We start from the raw sequence: 17,739 nt of genomic DNA, 5'->3' as shown, positions 1-17,739 counted from the left end.
TCTCCACGGCATTCACCTGAGCTGCAGCTCGGGCATCTGCTCAGTAGAACCCTCAAAAGCGTTTCTGTAGGTTGAGTGGGGCCTTTGAATCCAGCAGCACTAAAATTTGTAGATGTCAGTCATCAAGTTTTTGTTTCTAGGACATTTCCTGCTAAAGAAATACTTAAAAAAATAACTTTTCTCCCCCAACCGAAAAAAAAAATCCCTAAACACCTATCCAATAACAAAAATTTTTCTGTTGTTGGCATGAGAGCATTGGGACCTCCCATGTGCCTGCCTTGTCATTTCTACTTAGGAGATACTAAGATTTTTCCAGAGTGGTCAAGGCATCCCCTTCATTGTAAGTTAAATCTATAACTGGGTTCTGTAGTTATATCCTCAGAGATTGGAAAAACTAAGACACCCTCCACCTCACACTGCTGTCTACCCACCTGGAAGTAACACCTTTTCCCATTGCTGTGCTTGGCTTTAAGGAAAACCTGATACAGCAGAATCCAGACTTTTACAAGTTAAATGAGGGGAAGTCTTCACTTAGGTAAATGGCCCAGCTCCCCAAGAGTACTTTTAATTGCTATTCCCCTAGGCATCTTGGTACATATCATTAACCAAGTCATTAACCTTTGCCTCTGGTCTTTCCTTTCTAAAAGTGGGTGATTGTAGAAGATTGTCTGGCAAAGGCACTTAAAAAGAGCAACAGTGTTATCATCATGTGTTGCCACTCTTAAAATCCTATTACTCTATACTTCACCTTGAAGGGACAAGGTTGCAGGCCTGAGGACGAGGAGGAAGGTAGAACCACTCAAAACTGGTAGAAGTGACTATACGACAACAAATCAATAATTAGGGTAAAGCATCTTTGGCATGGTCTTTTAAGACAATAGAAATTTAGAACATTTACATACAGCTTTGTTAAATAAATGCTGAAGCAACTGAATGAACATACTTATTTTCAGAGATCATAGTTACCTCCGTCAAAGTGTGGCTCCCCACCCTCCAACCATGAGCTTGTATCACAGCTCCATGTGATTGCTTCCTTTCTGTATGTCAAGAAGAGAGCCGAGAGGAACTTGCAGAGCTCATGGGCGCTGAGAGATGCCAACACCACAACAAATATCAGACAAGGATATAGGGATTCATATGGGAGGCAGCTAGACTTTTATATCCCTCAGACAAATTGTGAACAGGAAATATTTTTGAAAATAATTAGTTATTCAAATCTGTTTTTATGACAGCCCCTTAAATTTGAAGTCATTTTGTCCATGGTTGAGGTTATCACATTCCTGACAATTTTGCTAGACCTTTTCAAAAACAAGGATCCAGCATGGCATTAACAATGATAATTTAAACTAGATGCAGAATGGTCCCACGAAGAGAACAAAATCAATATTTAAATAATAAAAGAGACATTGTATGGTTTCTAGTAATTCATTGTGAGATTGCTGCGTTTTGATTCTGTGATTTAAAATAAATGCATTAAGGATCTTTTAAGTTACTACATGATGCCTCCATTGCTTTCTTAGAGCTATAATGTGTAAGCAAGCTATATTCTCTTCACATGGCTAAAACTTCCCCATTTTATGTGATGTAGCTACATGACCTGGGGTGAAACAGTTACTGGTTTAGAGATTGCTTCCAGCCCTGTGTACATGCCATATTTTAGCTGGGAGAACTCACTTAGGAAAAGCCCTTCAAAGATGTAAGTTATGAACACTTGAATCTCGCATCCTGCCATAAAGTGCATCAGCAAGTGAGTTTAATAAAACATGTTGTTTAAAATAGTCTGTAATTTCCTGTTTCTGCATTTCCCCTCAGTATCTGTGACAGGCTGAAGAACGATGACTAAACGAAGGGAATTTACACAAGCTAGTCTGGTGGTGTTTGCAAACCATCGCCATGAACTTCATCTTCTTTGGTAAACAATTCTCTGGTGGGCTGTGTATGGCTGGTTTTTTTTCCCTTGGTGTTGCTCCAATTTGTTAATTTTGAAAATGCAAACTACTTATTCATAGCCTGGAAACACCTGTTTTTGACCACAGTGAAACTGATAGAACGTATGGAGATGAATTAGTCATTTCTCGTGTAATTTCCCATGTTTCTCAACCCCATTTTTATAACTGTTCCCTTGATTTAAAATAATAAAATCTTATAAAATGCCGTATCTTGAGGGAAGAGCACACATAGAAAAGAACTTGCAGAGACATAAATTCTGATCTTGCTTCCTGCCAAGATCCCAAGACAGTGGACAAGCAGCAAAATTTGGGAGAGGAGGGGCCCGACTCCCCCCAAGGCCTGTGCTGCCTAAACTGGCTTGGCCTTCAGCAGGCACCGCCGCCATCCTGGTCATTCCGTGGGAGCAGCTGAGGCCAGGCCTCAGGCATGTGATCCTCTACTCCCCCTCTGATTGGTCAGATCACACAGGAGCCTAGCCCAGATACTAGAGACAGGGTCCTCTTTCTGCAGATGCCTTCTGAGGTGACTGTGATGAGCTAAGCTCACATGTGACATAACCCTTGTATGCTGGCAATCAAGCAGTGAGCAGATCTCTTTGCAATGCCTCTAGCACAGCACTCAGGCATCTATACCATCCTCAAAACTCAAAAAACTCCAGTGTGCATGATAAGCAAAAGATGGAGAATGACAGGCTACGAGGCAAGGGATTTCAGCAAAAGGTTAGGAGTTGATCTTTCATGTAGTAGAGTGGAAGAAGTCTGAGAAATACAGTGCTCCACATGCACTGCAGAGTGAATTCACTTTCTTTAAGGAAAAGTCTGAAGATTAAAAAGGAAAGTTGACAGATTTTCTTTTTTTGGTCAAACTGTCTGAAGACAGGAAAAACCATTTCAGAGACTAAAGGATTTCCTTCGTGTTTTTGCAGGAGAGAGAAATGCTTGTCTGCCCTTTATGGGAGTTGGGAGGGTTTCTCATGGTTGTTCTCCAAGTCCTTGGATGCTGTGCTTTTCACTAAATCCACGGAACTGTCTTTGTCACTAGGTATCGGCATTAACCCAAGGCCCCTCTCTCCTGTTCAGTTCAGGCACAGCGTTGGTGGGTTTCTGGTGAGACTGGAATATAGCAGAGGGTTGAGTGTGTGGGATGTGAAGTTACACTTCCTGGACGAAAATCCCAGCTCTGCCACTGTAGCTGTACAACCTTGGCCCTGGCCAGAAAACCACTTGACTTCCTGGTGCCTCGATTTCCTTGTCTGTGAAATGGGGTGGCATACTGTACCCACCTGGAGAGGATGTCAGGATTAAAGGCTTTCATATTGGGAAAGTGTCTCCACCTTGCCTCGGGGCACATTAAGTGTGTGCAATACCAGTGAGCCTCTATGACTTCTCCACTAATGTCCCTGGATGCCCGAAGGCTGGACCTGACAGTCCCACATCCTCCTTTTCATGGAAATTCTTCTGCCTCCAGGATCTGTACAGTGACCTTGAAACTAAATAGGGGGGTGGTGTCAAACCTGAGGACCCAGGACCCTTCGACAGCTATAAGAGTAGTCATTGGTCATTTTAATATTCCAAAAAATTTACTGGAAATCAGAAAATTTTAAATTTCTTAAAAGCAGTTGCACCATGCCAGATTTCTTTACCTTTGTTTGGAATTAAATCAGCTCCAGGTTAACACAGTTAGCAGAGACTGAGAAGAAACTCTGACTGCGAAAATGAAGGCAGTATCCTTAATAAATGCAATTTATTTCGTAGACAGAATCTTTCAGAACATTGGCTATGTCAAGGGAATGAGAGGTGTCCCTTATTAGTGAAAAGGTTAAAAACCACTAACCTCTGACTCATCACCAGGATTTGCCAAAGTTCAAGTTTATTCAATTACTGTCTTAAATGATTCTCTTAGATTTATTTTTCACTCGGAAGAAATACAGTATTGAGTAAATAAATTTGGATAATTTAGACAAAGCATTATTTCCAGTACTCCTTTGTCAGATAACGGAGGCCGATGCAGTCTTTTCAGGATAATCATAACTTTGAGGATGTTGCCTATCAAAAAAAAAATAGGATATAGTTTTTACCTATAAGATCTAAGTTTTAAAAAGCAGATCAGCTAGGGGGTGGCTATGCCTACTTCAAAATCCCACCCCTTTCTATGTTGCCTTTAAACTCAGAGCCCAACTGATGGCTTCAAAATAGGATTCCACTTACAAAAGTACATTTCCATCTCAATTTTTCAAGAGTATATATTTTTCCATAAGGCGAGGTACACCTGTAGTGATGCTTGCTGATTGGTGGGTCTGAAATGAGAACAAAACTGACCCATATGGTTTGAGAATGAGAAATAGGTACTAGAGTGTAAGGAAAGAAAATGCAGTGTTGCACCATGATGGTTCCAGGACTTCTCTGAAACAGGGTCACCTCCTACCTACTGGATCTCATGATTGGCGCCATTAGTTGCCATTTGAGCCAGCTGAGAGAGGCACTGGGAGGCCAGGACACCTCAACCTGCCCAGGGAGATTCAGGCTGGCCATCTCCAGACCTTTGTCTTCTCTGTGTGTGGAAATTATGCAGCTGGAGTAGATTTTTTTATTTTCCAGTGGGTAGGATTCCAACCAGTAAGGATGATCAATTAGAATTCTCAACCAGTCCAGCCTTACCTAGCTGGTTTTAGCCAAAATGACTTAATGTACATGGGCCTTGAGGGATGGGGGTGTGGACATCTCTCAGTCTGGAAACAGTATTGGTCCCCGCACAGAAAGGATCCGTGAAGAAATCCTGGGGCCATCTGTCTATCTGGACGTTGTAATGAATGAATAAATAGATGTGTGCTAGGAAGAACCCTGAGATGGAATTTGCGAGAATTGATTGATTTCCAACTCTTATTCTCATTATGGATCAGACAGATTTAACCCAATCATTCTAAAATTTTCTAACTTTTATTTTTCTAATAGTCTATTGTATTTGTTTCTGATCAAATGACTACTGTTTCTGAACAACAAAATTGTAACCAAGTTAATGTGGAAAGCACTAGATTAAGAGTTAGGAGACAGCTACCCGCCCAGCTCTACCATCTACTAGCTCTACCACCACCCACTAGCTAACCATCAACAAGCCCTTAACTTCTTTGGGTCTTAATTTCCCATCTGTCAAATGATAAGGCTGCACTCAAAGACTGGTGCTTTCTGGCCCTAACATTGGTGAGTCTAACAATCTGCATCTTTCTGAAGATTTTCACTAGAATTTTCTGCACTTGTCACCCCTACTTTTCCTTCCCCAGGATGCCTTTTTTTCCGTCCCCGTAAAACCGAGAAACTGCTTCTGAATGTTTCCTAAAGGATAAATCTCTGAGTATTCCTGTCCAGAAGGATTGTTTTCTGCATATGGCTGCTAACCTATTGTCTGAAATACATTCCTCCGGATAGGCCATGCTCCCCTGCGGTGTCTCAGTACTGTTACCCGCCTCTTCCCCAGAGAGTTTCCCCCCACCCCCCTTAGCCCATTAGCTCCACACATCCGGAGCCAGCCAGGCACAGCGCTGCTCCTCCTGGCACAAGATTGTCCTCCCCTTCAAGCAACCAGCCTGCCTGCACCACGCAGGCAGGAGAGCCCACAGCCCCCTTCTCTCTCGTGTTTATGAGTAATAAAATAGCGGACTTTCCCCCTTCTTTTTATGAAGACAGTCCTTGCAGCTGTGACTATAACTGTTGTTGGGTGTTTTTTCATACGAGCCAAGATTATGGTCCCATAACCCAATTAGTGTCATTTGGTGGTGGTCCAAGTGCTTCCCCTGTACGAGTTTTAATTTGGGGATCCCCGGAGGCTGCACTCCACATCTGTAGCCGGCCTGTTCTTCCTCTCCCCTTATTTGCTCGAGGTTTATGGGAGGATTAGCTGTGTGGTCTGGGAGGCGGCTGCTTCTCTTTCATCCGCACGGCTCTCGAGCCGCGGAGGAGCCTTTTACTTTTCATCAAGCCCTGGCACCTGGAGGGCGGGCAGCCGGGGCGACTGGAATGAATCAGTGGATGCCCTGCAGGCCCCGGGGGGCGCGGCCCTGCAAGCAGGGGGAGGGGAAGACCAGGGGAAGGCTGCCCATTGGGCGGCTCTCCACCCGGCCAGACTGGGCCAGACTGGGATCCCAGGCGCAGGGCGCGGAGCAACCCCCCCGCCCCGCCCCCACTCCCTGGCTGGCGAGGGCTCGGGGCGCTCATTGTGCAGGCAGCTGGCACCAGCTGGGAAGGGGAATTAGCATAACAAAGAGCCGGAGCGAGCGCCGCGCGGCCCGGCGGGGGCTCTGCGGAGCGCCCCGGGCTCGGAGAAGCCGCGCTGTCACCGACAGCAGCACGCCCCAGGCCGCCCGGCCGGAGACCCTGGAGCTGCGGGGCCGGCCCCCATCGTGGGCGTCCGCACCAGCACCGGGTCTGCTTGGGTCCCAGCCGCCGGGCTCGCCCGGAGAAAACAGTGGGTGTGTGTCCGTGACAGCGTGAGTGGGCGTGTCTGTGTGTATGGGTGAGTGTGTGCATGGGCGTGCATGTAACTGGCCGTGGGCATGTGAGTGTGGTGTGACGGGGCCACCTGCAAATGGGAGGGGACCCACCAGCTCATTTCCCTCTGTCCTCATCAAGGTCTCTTTGTTTATTCCTTCCACCGGTTCTCAACTCTGGCTGCTTTGCGGAACACCTGAGGAGCTTTTAGAAAGCACCCAGGCCCCGGCCCCACCCCAGAGACTCGCGAGTAATTGGCGCCTGCTGGGCTCTCCAGCGCCGTATTTCTTAGCCGCCCGCGCTGATTCCGACCTGCGGCGGAGGCGAGAACCGCGGCGCCGGGTGCTGACCAGCAGCCGCTAGCGCCCAAGGAAGACCCAAGGAGAGGCCGCCGGGCCTTGGAGCTTTTCCTTGTCCTTCCTTGGCTGAGGTCAACTGCGCATTCTTCCGACAGTAGCGCTTCTGTTTCGAGCCTCCAACTGGGCAACTCCACCTCCGTTCTTGTATAATCCTTAGAGCTGCCCCGTGGGAAGAAACTGTCCGGAAACTAAGGCTCAGCTAAGTGTCACAGAAGGTCACAAAGCTAGTAATTCGGCCAACCGAATTGGAGCCCACGTTCTTTCCACTGTAATATTTTAAAATAAAAAAGCCACCGCTTTTTAATGCGCTGCCAGACCTCAAGCCGACCAGGTCCCTGGAAGGACACTGGAGGGAAAGGGGGTCAGGGCGCAGCTGAACCCACGGCCTGAGAAAACAGATACGGCCCAGAAGACGACCCTAGAAAATGCCCGGGGTCTTTCCTCCAGCCCCGACTTCTGTGCCCATCTTTGACTTGAGTCGCCCCTCCTCCCTCCCCTACCCCGGGGATAGCGAAAATGTCCTGATCCAGCCCCTCCAGACTCCGGCTCCCAGAGCCCTTCCTGCAGGAAGGATGATGACGGCACCAGCCCTTCGCCATCACCCGGGAGCTGTTGGCAGCTGCGCAGCCGGGGGCTGGGTGGGGAGCGGGCAGGAGGAGCGCCGCGACCGGGGACTCGGGGACCGGGGTCCGGGCACTGGGGGGCTCCACCTCCGCTCCTCGGGCCCAGCGCCTGGGTTTCGCCTCGCTGCACCGCGCCCGCTTCGTCCCTGCGGGAGCTGGGCGTCTTTGAAGCCCCTCACGCGTTTTGTGACAGGAGTTCCTTGTCTCGGCTTCCTGAGCAGCCCTCCCGGAGAGGGAGGAGAGAACTGAAATGAGCTGCCGGGCTCTGCCAGTCCCAAGCTTCCCCATTACCCAAAGGGATGCGTTTCTACCACTGCAGGCTCCATCAGGCGCCTTCAATCGCCCGGTTCCAGACAAGCAAGGGGCCTCTGAGGTCACCCAGGCCCACCCACACCCTTCTCACAGTCTGGGAGACTGAGGACCAGGGAGTTGAAATGACTCTGGAGGTTTCACAGCCCTCTGATTATCTGCCCAGCTTTGCTGGGCCGCACCAGGCTCCTTGGTAGGCAAACTCCGGGGGTTGCTTACCGGGGCCTGCTTACCGGGGCCGTATTCTACAGTAAGACCCCTGGTGCTGGGGGAAAGAGCAGCCCTAGGAATGCAGGCAGCACACGGTCCTGGCGTGTCCCTGGCGAAGGACAGGGTTGAAATCCTGAGCCCCTAACCTAAGTGCCACCCCTTCTGAGTTCAGGAGTGGGGCAGGTGAACTGGTGGCCCAAAGAGGCTGGTGGTGGCTGCTGTTATTATTATTAAGAGTTCAGAATTCTCCTAGGTTCTAACAACTGTGTTCATTCTCAATAAATGGTTTCTTAATAATCATTTTAATTAGCAAAAAAAGGCTGTCTTATTAAAGCTAATTAAAGGCAATTTGGGAACCTTATTTTCATACAATCATAAAATTAGAGAAACAAGAGGCTGGAGAAATAGGGAATGTCTCAGCCTTTCTGCAGAGGGGGCAGGAAGGAGCCGGGAAGGGAGACCCTACCCCCAGCCAGGCCTGCAGGGTAGGAGTGCCCAGTAGTGGGAAGAGCCCTCAGATTTGTGTGCAGACTCATACCATGCCGGGGCCCAGCTGCACGGGAGGGATCCTCTGTCTGCATTCTCCACCTGGAGTCTTAGTCACTCAAACTTGTCCCTCTGCTCCCATAATTGGTCAGTTCTCTCCCTCTAGTTATCTTTAGATTGAAAATGCACTACCATTGCCGCCTTGACTTACCCCCAGGTCTCACTCCTTCCAGGAAGCTCTCTATCGGTCCCCAGGCATTTCCTGCTCATCCATCCTGTGGATGATTATCCTAAACCCCTAGCCTAACAGGCATTTTTTTCTCCTCCCGGGCCTGACTTTCAATGCCCTCCAGAGCTCAGCCCAGGGCATTTGCCCAACCCAAGCTTCTGCTCCCTGCAGAGAAGGTTTGCTACAGCTACATCTGTCCTCCAGTGTCCTTTCTGCTGACCCGCTCTTCCCCATCTCCCAGCCTTCACCCTTGCTTTTCCCTTAACCTGGATAGCCTCACCCTGTCCCTGCTTATGCAAAGAGTAGCTTCCCTTTAAGGCCAGTTCAAGGTCCACATTTTGTAAGAAGCCTTCCCGGGCTATTACAGGCTGTTCCATGATATATAAAATGTGATAACTATCTCCTCAATCTGTAATGACTTTTCAACCAGAATCATATATGTGTATTTTTTGGTTGCTGTTGTTTAAGAAAGGCATTATAAAGTAGGAATTAAACATGGATTTTGGAATCACAGACCTTAGTTACAATCCTGGCTTCACATAACTTTATGACTATGGGACAGTGGTTTATGGACACATACTTGCTATACATGTCTCATGTCTAGCAAATGACTTGACTTCCCTAAGCTCTGTTTTCCCCATGAGTAAAAGGAGGCTAGTGACAGTACCTACATCACCAGGTTATTGAGGTGCGTAAAGGTAAGTCACTTTACACAACATAGGCATATAATACTAACAGCTGTGTGCTCACTGTCCCTGTTGATGTGGGGCACATTCAGGGGTATGAGCAAGTCTACCAGGAAGAAAGGACCCGCAATCAAAGAGATTCCCTGGCTGCCTCAACTCCCACCAACCTCATCTCTAGGGGTTTCATTGCATCAGGGTCTCCATCCCTTCTCTCCAGGGTCCCTTCTAAACCCTAGGACAGGACCCTTCTCTGGGGTCCACAGGGCAGTGGTTTATGGGCCCATACTTACTATAAGTGTCTAGCATCAGAACGTAGCACAAGATGCTGGACAGGGTCAGCTCCTTCTCCTCTTGCTTTAAGTTTCTCAACCTCCATCCTCAGGAACTCTCCCTCTAAATGAACCCATTCTGGCAGGAATTTAACAGTGTGAAAAGCTCCCCGGTAAATTCTATCGTAACGGCAAGAATTCTTGCCTGTCCTTGAAAACGTCACTTGGGGCGTATGTAGATTTTGCACAGCAAGACTTGTACATTTCCTTATCTGTTGCTTAGGCCGTGGGATGGTGAGTGGTCATGAGTCAGCAGGGGCCTCTCCTGTTGTCCACCCTTGAGCATTCTCTGGAGGAAGGCTTAACCACAGCAGAACTGACCCCAGAGGAAGGACAAGGAACAGATCCTCGACATACTAGTGTTTAGCTGCCTATTCTCAAAGTAATTGTTTAAGTGGGGGCCTCTGCCTTGATAATAACTGTTATCACAAGACCTTGTATTTATTAGAGTCTCCTCACCAGAAGGAAATGCAAACCTATGACATTCTGATTCTGATAAACAGCACACTTTTACCTACCAGGGGCTGTAATCAAAGCAGAAGTGGCACACAAATTAACCAGCAGTCCCTCACATATCAGACACAGTGTATATTTTCTTCATCTGAGCTGAGAAAGGGACTTATTTCCCATCCTGGAGCATCAGTGGCTGTGTTAGCCCCACCACCACTTCCAATGGGGCTGGGACTGCCCTGATATGTATGATTAAAGCTCCATGTTATACAGCAGTGACTGTGTTTTCAAGGAGAGGGGAAACCTCACAGGACCCCTGGGGCAGGACACAACACTGCTCCTTGGAAAATTCCCTTTAAAAAAGTTGTCATGAAATCCAATTAAGCAGCTGGAAGGCCAGCATGGGCAGCCCTCCTCGGGCTTCATAAATAATCGAACATGCCCTACATTGCAAGGGGTATCTCTCTTCTCTGAGCTTCGCGGCTGTGACAAGCCCTCCCAGCGGGAAGAAACGTGTACTAACACCACCACCCTCCCTACCCTCCTCAGCCCATCCCCCTGGTTTCTGAAACCTCAGTGGGTTCAGCAGGGAAGCTCCTCTAGACAGATGCCCCAGAGTCCTCAGGCACCTCTCCCTCCCCTCCACCAGGAGCCACAAGTTCATCAGCCCAGCCCTGAGAGTGAGGGGATGAGGCGGGCTTATCTTGAGGGAATAGAATACTGGAATGTGTGTCAAGAGCTCTGCTTCTAGTTCCAGGTCTGGGTCCTTCTCGGGTAAGCTCTTCGGAAGCTCCTGATCCCGGCTGAAGCCCTTGGTGAGGACAGTGCCGTGGGCATAGCAGGGCCTCCCGTATGATAAATAAATGACAAGCAATAAGACATATTGCAGTATATGAGGAAGCCATTTGGGTTAAAACTAATTCAGCCTGATCTTCTTTTTCTAAAAGGGCCTGATGTGGCCTGTTGAGCATGCATTGTGTATCTGCTTTGAGTATTTACTGCATCCCAAAAACAAGAATGATTCTCCTAAAGAGAAGGATGTAACTTCCCCCCATATCGGCATTTCCTTTATGATAAGCATCTCTCCCTAAACTAAGGATTAATTACTGACCTGCTGTGCTCACCTTGTGACCACTTACCTTGTGACCACTGACCTGCTGACCACCGATCTGCTGTGTCAGCTAAGCAAGTTGTGACAATTGTAAAAGGGACATTCCTAACATATGTGATGTATGCTCATTGTTCCAAGACTGTATATAACCACTCTGTCACTCCACTTCTTTGGTGCACGTCCTCAGATTTGGATCATAATAAACTCATCCTGATTTTGATTTATAGATTGTTATGGATTATTTGCATGGACACTTACTTGCCTGTCTCCAAAACTGACTGCTCTGGGTGGACTCTTTCCTTTGCTTTTACTGGACAAGCACTGTTCAGTAGAAATATAATGTGAACCATATGTGTGATTTTAAATTTTCTAGTAGCCACATTAAAAAAATAATAAATTCAAAAAACAGGTGACATTAATTTTAATATTCTATTTTATTTAACCCAATACATACAAAATATTATCACTTCAACATGTAATCAATATAAGAATTATGAAAAATATTTTATATTCTTTTTTGTTTTGTATTAAGTCTTTGAAGTCTGGCATGTATTTTATATAACACGTATCAATTCAGACAAGACACATTTTAAGTGCTCAATAGCCATGTGTGTCTGGTGGCTACCATATGAGGACAATGTTGTCTGAGATCCTTGGTCCATGCCAAGGCGTGGCATGGGGCTAAGCCTGGACCCCCATGATCCCTTGTGCAGGGAGACCTGCAGCTCCTGCCTTGCTCACAACCACATCCTTTCTCCTCCCTGCTGTCTGGGTACCATGTTCTTGCTTCTTGAGGACCTGCAGGCCCAGCCCTCTGTTTCAAGGCCTTGGGAACACAGAAAGGCGTTGGAAGTTGCTGCCGTTCCCAGCGACTGTCCAGTAAAAACTCCCAGGCACCGGTGGGTCAACATTTTGGAGTAGCCTGGCTATGGTCCACTCCCTCCTCACATCGTCCACACTCCCCAGGAGGGAATGTGTAGAGCCAAGACTGGGCAGGCAGGTGGTGGGGAGGGGCTGCAGACGGTGGTGTTCCCAGGGTGGCACGGGCCTTTGTCGGGAGTAGAGAAGCCTTTAATCCTCTCTACTACCAGAGAGAGAGGATGTGGGTGGCAAGTAAAGTCTTGTCGGGGAAAATACTGGCAGGAAGGTGAGCCATATTCCCAAGTAACAATGGACTCCGCCACTCCCCTCCTTTGATGTGGTGCCATGGTGCCATGCAGGTCAGGTCAGGCCTGTGACAGACGTAGTCCTCCCCAGACAAGTGTGACTGGGTATGTGTGTGTGTGTCCTGGCTCCTAATCAGGCTGCACATGCCTGTGTCTGCATCTTCCTCCTCTGCATCTGAGCATGTCCCAAGAGGGAATGAGTCCTGGGTTCACATGTTCTGAGCTCCAAATTTAAACATGAGGTCTGAGAAACAGGACTGTGACGGAGAGGATCACAAGGCTTGGATAGATGGCTCTGCCTCACCAAGTCTGTCCTTCCTCCCTGACTGCTCTCTGTCACCTTGTGGAATGGGAACAGGAATGGTAACGGGAATAACCAAGTGACTGTCCCTGAAGGGGCAGAATCTAAGAGATGCCCCCAGGCAGCCATGCTCAGTGTGTTGGGTGGAGGGATGAGAGGGCTACAAGGAGCAGACAGCTTTGAGGGAAGTGACATTCATGGGCCTGGACTATGGAACATGATGCCACCACAACAAGGCCCGATAAGGGGGGAGAGGGCCACTCATTGGTAAGAGAACATCGGTGGGGTCTAGTTCTCATGCCAGAAAATGAGAACTCTGGCCTGATGTCACCACCATCCCCAAGATTTTAGAAGAGAGAAAAGTAAGATGGCTAATTGATCTCTCACATTTATAAAACACTTTATAGCTTACAAAACCCTTTCACTTCTATTATGGTATGATTCTCCCAACAATCCTATAAGGCTACCAGGGCAGGTGTTATTATCCTTATTTTACAGGTGAGAAAACTGGCTCAATGAAGCGAAAGACTCTTTCAAGGGGCAGAGCCAAGATAAGCAGGCAGGCAGGGCTTTCCTGCATAGAGTTCTCCAAAACCATTGCCTGTGGACACCTTAGAGCAGGGATCTCTTTGGGAGTCTGATTAGAACTTTGACTGCTCTCACCAAAGAAATGGGCTTTAAAGGGTCCACAACCCCTTTGAAATTTTACAGAAAATACTGTGTGTGCATTTTGAGGGGTTAGGGAGTAGGGATGAGGAGAAAGAGGATCAGATTGTTAACAGAGCCTATGGCATCCAAAAGGCTAAGAATTAATGAGCTGGTCCAATTCCTTCATTTAACAGATAAGGAGACTGAAGCCCAAAGACAGTCAATGATTTATCCAGGATTACTCTGCCTCAAGCAGAGGGGAGACTTGAAATCTGAGTCTGACTGCTCTTTTCAGTGAGGTCCACAGATGCCTGAGCTGCTCATGGATCCAGGAAGTCCGGGCTTGGGAAGCTCCAGGCTCCTGAATAGGGATGAAGGCTAAGAATGGATGTGTCTTCCCCGCTCTACTCTTAGCCAGCTGCACAGCAACGGCCAAGACCTGGCCCTCTCTGGACCTCATTTTACCTTCCTGAACAATAGAGAGAAGTACCCCCTGACTCCTGCTTCTGAGGAACAGTGTGATAATACAACGGCAGGAAATGTGACGGAGCTCCAGAGACAGGGCAGAGGAGGGGAGAGGAGGAGGACAGAGGGAACAAGTGGATGCAAACTCAGGTTGAAAGAGGGGCTGGTCAGCGGATAAATGGGATGGGTTTGTCTTAGGGTCCATTTCATCCCCTGGGGCTAAATTTCCCTTGGAGTGAGCCACATCCCTCACACCGTGGGGAACGAAAGGTTCCTCAAACTTTGCCCCCAAATCATCTGAATCAATCAAAGGCCTTCTTTGTAAAACAAAATGACAAAGCTGGAATCTTCTCCATCTGGTTTAAGCATAAAGAGATTCATTAAGGATTAAGGATATTGGGAAGACTGAAAAAACAGACTCCAGGCTGAGTTTCCAGGACGGTTCCCAGAGCCACACTGCGGGTCTGGCTGCCAAGGGAGCTGCTGCCTCTGTCAGGAGAAGGAAGCTGCCAGCTCCAATCCACACTGTGCCTGCTGTGAGCCGGTGCCAGCAAAGAGGAGGACTCCTGCCACGTCCCTGTCCCCAGGTAATTCTGTCCTGAGCCCAAGGTGCATCTGACTGGTGGAACCGACATCACTCACTTGCCCCCTCACAGCAGGGGAAACTGGAAAATTCTATTTTACTTTTTCTTGGGAAGGTGAGATGCATACTCTGAAGAGCTATTAAAATATTGAGAGGGCATCTAAAAGATTTGGTCAACTGTGCTTAACGTAAATCTATGATAGTGCCCCTTGGGATGCTGGGAACATAGTCCCAAAAGGTTTGCTACAAGAACTAAGTCTTTTGAGGTCTCTCATTTTAATTTAAATAATTTTTGAAAATTCATGAGACTTCCGTATTATATGTGTATATAGCTATATAGATAAATGTCTACAAACACACAATATACTATTATTAAGTAGACACACATACTACATCTGCACATGTTTTATGTAGCATAGCAATTATGTTTCTCAAAAAATCTTCACGTAGAATCGAGGTGCCAAGGAGGATATTTGAAGCTAACCCTTTGTTTTCTTAAAACCTCAGCTACACACACATCTAGGCCCTTAAAGATTTTAGGAAGAGAGGGTTGCGAAATGTCCTGGTTTATCTGGAACAGTCCTGGTTTAGGCCTATGGGCCCTGCACAATTATTAATAACATCCCTTTCTCTCTCCAAAGTGTCCCCATGTAGCTGATAAATAACATGGTCATCTTACTCTTGGGGGACACCTGACAGGTCTCTGGCCTCTAGGATGTGCTGACAGAGATGTCATTGCAGTGTGACCCAGTAATTCCAGTGGCTGGGGTTGGATCCCTTGGGGAAAACTTGGCAGTCAGTTGATTTGTCTTTATTCTCCTACGGCCAGATGTTGGACATCCAGACCCTGCCTTACTGCCCCTAACCAGTCAAACCCAGACCTCTGGGGACGTGGGCTCCTGAGTCCTGCTCCCTGAGAGCTAAGAATATGCAACACAGAGACTCTCACACTCAGGCTATTGTCCTATTGTCCTTGCCAAGCCATGGCCACTCTGCTGCTCAAAACTGCCCTCCTTTAGGAATCATCCCTAACCCCATTTCACTGTAAATGTAAGTCCTTTAGAATACCATGTCCTCACTTTGCATGGAATCCACTGGAGCCTCTTTCATGTTCATTTTGTATGAGTTGATATCTGTTTCATTTATTACAGTCCTGTCTCCCCCATCAGACTAGAGACCCCAGGAGCTATTTACTAGGGATACCTAAGTGCGAGGAACTGTCTCTGCTATCAGATTGGAGCTGCCAAGGATGAGAATCCTGTAACCTGGAAAACAAAGATTTCACCTCCTCCTTTGCCTTCTGTGCCTGAAATCAGCTGCCAAGGTTCAAGGACAGATATAGGCATGAGGCTTGTTCTCCTAACTCCCCACTCACTTGGGCTGGGTGGAGGGGTGAGATTTCTCCCTGCTACTCCCCCTCAAAGCAGTTCTGATTTTTCCAGTCTGCCTGGGCCTCCAGGCTGCAGAGCCTCCGTGCTTAATGAAGCGCATTCTCCATCTGTGGTCTGGCCCTCCTGGCAGCTCCAGCTGCCTGGGGCCTGGCTTTGGGGAAAGCAGTAAAGAAATTCCCTCATCCCTGGCCCCCACCCCCCACATACACATGGGGGGATCCACTCCCCCATGGCCAGCCCTACCCCACCCATTTTAGGCTAATGAGATCCAGACCCCACACCAGAGCTGCTCTGACTGGATCGACCTATTTAATTAAAACAGCAGCTTCCAAAAATGGAGGTTCTGCTCCAAGGCTCTGCCCCTGGCCACAAAGACAGACTCTGGCTGTCTTTGGCCAGCTCGGACTTTGGCATTCCTTCTCAGTCCCTGACTTTCTTCTCTCCCTCCCTCCTTCCCTCGCCTCCTTTTTCCAACATCTGTGTCCAGAAAGGAAGAAAAACCCTGTTTGGACTGGCTTCCTTCCATCTGTCATTTTTTTCCCCTTTCAAACGTCTTGTCTAAAGCAGAGTCAGTTACATAAACATTCCACCTCTTTCCATAAATTGGCCGCAGTTTCTGAACAATAGAGTTACTGTGAAGGGGCAGAAGGAGCCCAAGGCCACACCCCACAAGTGCTGGTCCCCCAGCCAAATAGAACCAGAGACTTATTCTTTGAAAGAACCAAAGAGGAAATCCAGAATCTTCAGGCGAGACCTTTTCTGTTGTGCTTGGAACAATTTCTTCACCAACCTCCTTCTTGCCCTGCCCTCCCACTGCCGTCCTTCCATCCCTTTAGCTTCAAGCTGTTTGAGCTGATGCCCAATTTCTGTTTTTTTCCTTAACTGCCTGATAGGATGTGTCAGTGTGTCTCTCTCCCTGGGGCAGAATGTATGGATGATGGAACTGGTGGTGGTGGTGGTAGTGGTGGTGTGTGTGTGTGTGTGTGTGTGTGTGTGTGTCTTCTGGCATGATTTTTAGAGGCACACCCTGAAGATTTTGTTGCCTTTTTCTTTAAATAGAAACAGCTGGACCTCACTAATTCAGACCAGTTGGAGAAAAGTCCAGAGGGGAAGAAAAAAAAAGACTGACTTAAAAGAATACATTTAAACTTAGGCCTTCTTATTTCTCCCAAGTTCATGCAGACTAACTGGACTAATCACATTGGCAGATAGGGTTCTGCCAGATCAGCTGTCTGTGTAGACGACGATCATTATGAGCATTGTCTTGAATATATAATTAAATGTGAGTGCTACTCAGGGTGTGAACACAATTTTTCTTAGTAGGTCAGATGTCTTCAACAATAGTAGCTCTTCTCATTGTCTTAGCAAACTGTCTTCTTGGCCAGGCTATATACTCTTTAAGGACAAGTTTTGTCTCTTAATCAATTTGCTATCCAGTGCCTTTTGTAGCTCCTAGCTCATAGTAAGTGTGCAAAATATATGTTGAATAGTGGATGGATGGATGGATGGATGGATGGATAGATGGATGGATTGATAGATTGATGAAACTATTGAGGCAGGAATGGAGGGATGAGGAATGAGCCTTGATAGGGGAGTTTGAAGGAAACTTCTAGTGGCCTCACCCTCATGAGTGGGAGAAGCAGCAGAAATGTGTGTCAGAGAAAGAGCATGTAACTGAGAGCATTGTCATCAGCTCCCACAGCAGGTGGCGGAGATGGTGAAGGCAGAGATGGTTGGGGATGTGGCTGTGGCCGTGAGTATCAAGAGCTCATGTAAAGCAGTGGTAAGGAGGGCTAGGATTGTATGGAGTTGGTGGGAAGGGGTAATTATGCAAACGGGTCTATGAGCAGGTCTGGGGCTGGAAGCAAATGTAGGTCTGGAAAGGTAAAAAGAGATTTGTCTGTTATGGGTAAACAAATTTCAAGGGGGTGCTGTATCAGTTAAGATGCTTTTGGCTGCAAG

The 17,739-nt window shown here is 47.6% G+C and overlaps 1 long non-coding RNA gene across 1 annotated transcript; it reads right to left on the bottom strand.

The window, feature by feature from the left end:
- Positions 1–3,797: 3,797 nt before the first annotated feature.
- Positions 3,798–9,762, bottom strand: LOC139078843 (uncharacterized). Its single transcript, XR_011531994.1, has 2 exons — positions 9,624–9,762; positions 3,798–3,995 (listed from the first exon to the last, which is right to left on the bottom strand). It is a non-coding gene; the product is annotated as an uncharacterized lncRNA (long non-coding RNA).
- Positions 9,763–17,739: the final 7,977 nt, after the last annotated feature.

Source organism: Equus przewalskii, chromosome 23 (assembly GCF_037783145.1).
Source record: "Equus przewalskii isolate Varuska chromosome 23, EquPr2, whole genome shotgun sequence".
Taxonomy (NCBI): Eukaryota; Metazoa; Chordata; class Mammalia; order Perissodactyla; family Equidae; genus Equus; species Equus przewalskii.
The sequence above is the reverse complement of the archived record's forward strand: the minus strand, read 5'-3'. Positions and strand labels throughout refer to the sequence as shown.